The sequence below is a fragment of the Papio anubis genome, chromosome 12 (genome assembly GCF_008728515.1).
Source record: "Papio anubis isolate 15944 chromosome 12, Panubis1.0, whole genome shotgun sequence".
Classification (NCBI taxonomy): domain Eukaryota; kingdom Metazoa; phylum Chordata; class Mammalia; order Primates; family Cercopithecidae; genus Papio; species Papio anubis.
In genome coordinates, this window is record NC_044987.1 from 46,227,553 (window position 1) to 46,233,552 (window position 6,000).

Below are 6,000 nucleotides of genomic sequence, written 5' to 3' on the forward strand. Positions count from 1 at the left end.
ATTTTCTCCACTGAAAAGCGCATATATGCATATATGTACAATATCATATTGGAAGAAGTATTTACAGACCAATGGATAAGTATTCTGATCCTACCCCTAAATGTATTCTGAGTCAACTAACCTTTCCTTTCTCATGTCCATGGTTGTGTATTTCATCCTCTCTGCTTGCAGTACTTATCTTCATTTTCTCACCTACCAAGCTGCTGCTCCTCCTTCAAGTTTGAATTGAAGCTTTTCCTTGTCTGTGAAGCTTTTTATGATTCTTAAGAAACCCTAGGGGCACCTTCTTCCAAGTGTCTGATCATTCTCTATTAACATTTATCACTTTGCTTTGTAACTGTTGGTTTGCAAGTCTGCTTAATCCATCCTGCTGTGGATTCTTTGAAGGCAGAACTAAATCTCTTCATTTCTGAATCGCTATTACCTATATTAGTGCCTGGCAAGTTTTGAATAAATTTTGCAAATAAAGAAAAGTGAGTCCTAAAAGGGGTTAGGGGACTTATGCAAGTCAGTGTCAGAACAAAGCCAAAACTATGATGTTTTCCTCGCTCAGTTTAAGTTTCTTTTTATTCCTCTTCCATCTACCTGCTTCCATCTTCCTTAAAGAAGAAAACATTTTTACACCAGGAAATAGCTGGTGGGGCAAAAATGGACTAAAGTGCACATTGAGAGGTCATCTATAAGTATTAGTGCTCCCCCTTGTGGCATCTCAGGAAGGTGGAGGTGAAAGTGACCATGGACTCATCAAGGTCTGTTAGGAAGCAAGATGGATCTTTAGCTGGGAGAGACCATCTATGCCCCAGCCTGTGTTCCCCCAAGAAGAAGTTAATCAGAAGATGTTTCCTTTCACCACAAGGAAAAATTATCTTTATTTCAAGTCTTCAATCATTTTCATTAGATTCCATAGGCATCTGAATAGGTTCTTTAGGCAGATATTCTAACTTACATTATTGAGAATATAAGTCCTCAGTATAACCTGTTGAAATAGGTTGTCTCATTCTAATGTTACCAGGTGAGACAACTGAGGTTCAGGATGTTAAAGTAATCATTGCAAGGGTGGACAGCCTGGAACACTTGTCTTTAAAGTCTTCTATGTAGCATACTTTCTACCATACTCTGACTGTTCAGACAATAAAAGTTTAGATTGCTGTAAAACAAGCTAGCTATTCTTGTTGCCAGAATTCTGTTAGCTACCAAGTAGGCAAAGGAAGCTGGTTTTCATTGGACAGCTCAGGTGCAGAAATCAAAGCTGCCTTTCCCCTGCTGCGTTTTTCTGTATGGAGATTGCAAGTTGTCAAAATATTAGCTGAAGACAAGGACTACCCCATTGGGAGGTGGTGGATACGGTGGAAGGATGGCTGAAAGCACAAGGATTTCTATCTCTGATGCGCAAGCCCAGACCTCCCAAGTGGCCAGTGTTAAAGTCTTAACATTTTACTTGGAACAGAGATTGGAGGAGAAAGGAAAAGCATTCAGATTGTCCTCACTCAAAGGCTCCAAAGCCCAGCCTGAAACATTTTTCTTCTCTAAGACTCAAGACATTTTTTTAACCAAGCCAAGAGTTTAGGAACACGAAGCAGCCGACACGGACCTTTTAGGATGACTGGGTGCTGTCTTTACTGGCAGAGGCAAATATTAGCTTTGATTTGTAATGTTTTCATAACTCACTTTCCTTTCCTAGAGTCTCATCCCCCTTAGTAGATCTAACAAACATCTAAATCACCACAAGAGCATGATTAACACATTTCCATACCCAGAACCTCTGCAGGGCAATGATCAAAATAGTAAGCTGACAACTATCGATCACTTATTATGTGATAGGTGCTTTACCTTCATGATTATCTCATTCAATCCTTATAGCAAACCATATTGTAGTGACCAAGACAGGTTCAGAAAACTTGCCCAAGGTGACAATGAGTAGTCAGTGGATCTGAGACTAAAAGTAAGCAATCTGACTCCACACTACATTACCTAGTGAACTAAAAAAGAGTGTCTGAGGAACTAAGTCTCTATCTATAAGACTCCTCACTTAGTTTACTCAGCACATTTGAGAACCACAGAACAGAAAAGCTAAAGCTTCTCCTTTCCCTCACTGTAAAGCTGGTTAGATAGATGAGTACTACCCCATGATCTAGCCAGCCATGTACTTCTTAAGAAAAATAATAGCAATTAAAATTATCACCAAGACTCAACATTGTAGAAAGATTTTATAACTGAAAAAAATTGTAAAAAAAAAAAAAAAAAAATACAGGCAACTGGGTGTGTTTGGTACTTTGATTTTAAAGTTGATCTATTACTGATTACTAATTTGCTTTGTCAATTTCACTTTCAGAAATTCCTGGATGTTGTATCTCCACAACTTTCCAGAGGTTGCCACATCCACATCTGTCTTGTTTCCCACAGAAGCCCTGCCGTCCTTTACTGCTCAGTACTACTTCTAATAACATTTCCAGTGTTGCTCTGAGGGTTGTACCTCGTTTCCCTGGTCTCTGCCACCTGGCCTTATTGCACATCAAGAGAGGCTCAAATTTGTCCCCACTCATTCTTATCCCCATCAATATGCATGTAATAAGGCCCATCAGTAAAAAGGATTGAGGAAGGATCCTCCCTAAAACACATGGCTGTCAGGGTACAAAGCAGGCCTTGCCAGCAGGGTAGGTATGGGCGATGGGAGAAATTGGCAATGACCACCACCATTAATATGGCGTGTTACAACCAAAGTGTGGCTGTTGTAACAATCATGGAGGATAGATCTGTCTTCCAATCTCAACTCTGCCACTTTTGAACTGTGTGACTTTGAGAAAGTCATTTTGCCAATCAGAACTTCATTTTTCTGGTCTCTTACATTAGGATAATAATATCTACCTAATAGCCTTGTTGTATTGTAAAACAAGTAACAGACAGGGGTCATTCTGTCCTTGAAATTTTAGGATATACAGATATGGGACACTATGATGGGTTGAGACCAGGCATATCAGGCTTTGCATCCTAATTTGCTCCACTTAGCAACTGTGCGAATCTGCAGAAATATTTTCAACTCCCTGACCCTGTTTCCTCATCCATAACATGCAATTGAAACTACCTACCATATGGAGTATATAAATAAGACAGTATATATAAGTAAATGCAGTAAGACCTGGCATGCAGATTCTAAATCCCTTTGTTTCTCCTACTAAAGTTCCCATTATTCTTGACTATTTGATACTGGAGAGCAAGAGGGGAAGAGGAGATTGTCCCCAGTAGTGCACTTGTCTTCTATCTCCCACTTAATAACATAACAATAATAGCTACTGCTATGGTCACCACTTCTAATATGACTGCTTTTACCACTACTGCTGCTGCTGCTGCTGCTGCTGCTGCTATTCTGGTATTATTTATTGAGCACGAACTATGTAGCAATATGTAAAAGGTACTGTGATGTACTCTTCACTGTGTTATTGATTTTAGTCTCAGTTTGTCTGCTTTCAATCAGGGTTTTATTGCATGGCCTTGAAAAATAGCCATTTCATTCCAGTCCTGGGTTTTTGCAGGCCAGGGTTAATGCAATAAGCTTTCATTAGTAAACCATAAACTCTAGAAGATGTGAATAATAGGACTTGGCCTATGTATCTTTTCCTTTTATCCATCTTAGCCCTAGCACCTGCTGATGAGTCCCTCTTTGAGTGATTTCACAGTTCGTCATCCTAACTGTTCTGGGCTCTTAGTGTTTCACTGCAGCATTTTTCAGGCAAGCATAAATCTCCAAATCTTCAAATTTTGAATCAGCTAGAACAAAATCTCAGCATTGCTTTTTATGCTGTTAGTCATTCTCAATTGGTTCTTTTCCCTTTGTTCTAGTCATTCTAAATGGCAAAAAACAACAGAAACAAAAAAGCAATCATGAAGTCACATCTTTGGATGTTATTTGTAGAAAATAAAACGACATTCACTTCTATTCTATTGAACATGTACTTACTCTAAACAAAAGAAATTGATGAAATAAAACAAAATATGTTCCTCAGCCCTGCTTTAGACAGATAAGCAAGGACAATTAATATCAAGGCTGTTATTTCTTTTTTCCAATTTTCTATCCCTGTTCCTAATTGATATTCTCCAAGGTACCTGAGATTAGATAACTATTAAAGTTTCATTCTGGATTATTTTTGGTATTTAATGAAAGTTTATTACCTACAGGCCTTTTGAGGTAAATAAACTTTAATGTATTACTATTCCTACAGAATGTCAGAACTGGAAAGAACCATAAGGATGAGATTTTTCTGGGACAACCATCTCATTTTGCACCTGAGAAAACAGGCCCAGAGCACCCTGAGATGTGTGTGCTTTGGGAGTTCAAAAGGGACCCTCTTTGTAACACAATACCTTCTGGACACATAGTCCTTTGAAATTCTTTTTAAATTGTATATGCTGAGTAAGAAGTCCCCTTTGAGCTTTTTTAAAAATCAATTTTTTCCACCAGTGTAGTAAAGGAACACTACTATTATCAAATTCGGCTTGTTTGTTCCAGCACCCATTGGGACATTGAGGAAGGACAGGATGTATAAGTGGAGGAGTTTGACTAAAAATAATTGAGGAATAATCCTCTTTTCTCAGTACAAAGGAGCTTTTCAGAGCCTTATTGCTGTCCTACCTGGATGGTTGTAATTTGCTGGGCATGTAATTTCTGTGTCAGGAGCTGTTCACAAGACAAAGGGCACAGACTGCTTTTGGGAGCCTTGTTAATTGTTAATAATTCTTCTTCACTGTAGTCCCCACCCAGAAGCTAGAAAAATATGCTACCAGATATGCTAGCTATTCAAGCTTAAAACTATTTTTTAATAGAAACTTTACTAGGAAAAATAATCAGGTAAGTTCCATATACTCCTTCCATGCTTGGTTCCCACCGTCTTCCTCCCTTTTACTTACCAACGATCCTGATGAGAGGTGACAATGTGCTAGCAGCCCTCACTCTCAGCGCCTCCTCGGCCTGGGCGTCCACTCTGGCGGCACTTGAGGAGCCCTTCAAGCCCGCCACTTCACCCTGGGAGCCCCTCTCTGGGCTGCTGAGGCCGGAGCCGCCTCCCTCTGCTTGCGGCGAGGTGTGGAGGGCGAGGCCTGGGCGGGAACCGGAACCGGGGCTGTGCGCGGTGCTCACGGGCGAGTGCGAGTTCCGGCGGGCTCCGGGCGCCGCCCGGCTGCCCTGCACCTGGAGCGGCCGGCAGGCCGGCGCCGCCGCGGGCCCAGGGCGGTGAGGGGCTTAACACCAGGGCCAGCAGCTGCGGAGGTTGCGCCGGGTCTCCCAGACAGGGCCGGTCTGCATGTACCACGCTTGAATTCTCACCGGGCCTTAGCTGCCTCCCCTGGGCCAGGGCTCGGGACCGGCAGCCCACCATGTCCAAGCCCGCCCCCTCCATGGTGGGCTTCCCGAGGAGCACCGCCCCCTGCTCCCTGGCGCCAGGTCCCATCAACTGCCCAAGGGCTGAAGAGTTCAGGCGCCGCTGGGGACTGGCGGGCAGCTCCGCCTGCAGCCCTAGTGCAGGATCCACTAGGTGAAGCCAGCTGGACTGCTGAGCCGGATGGGGACTTGGAGAACTTTTATATCTAGCTGGAGGATTGTATGTGCACCAATCAGTACTCTGTATCTAGCTAATCTGGTGGGGACTTGGAGAACTTTTATGTCTAGCTAGAGGATAATAAACACACTAATCAGTACTCTGTGTCCAGCTCAATGATTGTAAATACACCAATCGGTACTCTGTATCTAGCTAACCTAGTGGGGACTTGGAGAACCTTTATGTCTAGCTAAGGGGTTGTAAATACACCAATCAGCACTCTGTGTCTAGCTCAGGGTTTGTAAATATACCAATTGGTACTCTGTATCTAGCTAACTTAGTGAAGGTTTGTAAATACACCAATTGGTACTCTGTATCTAGCTAACCTAGTGGGGACTTGGAGAACTTTTCTGTTTAGCACTCTGTGTCTAGCTCAAGGATTGTAAACACACCAATCAGCACTCTGTCAAAA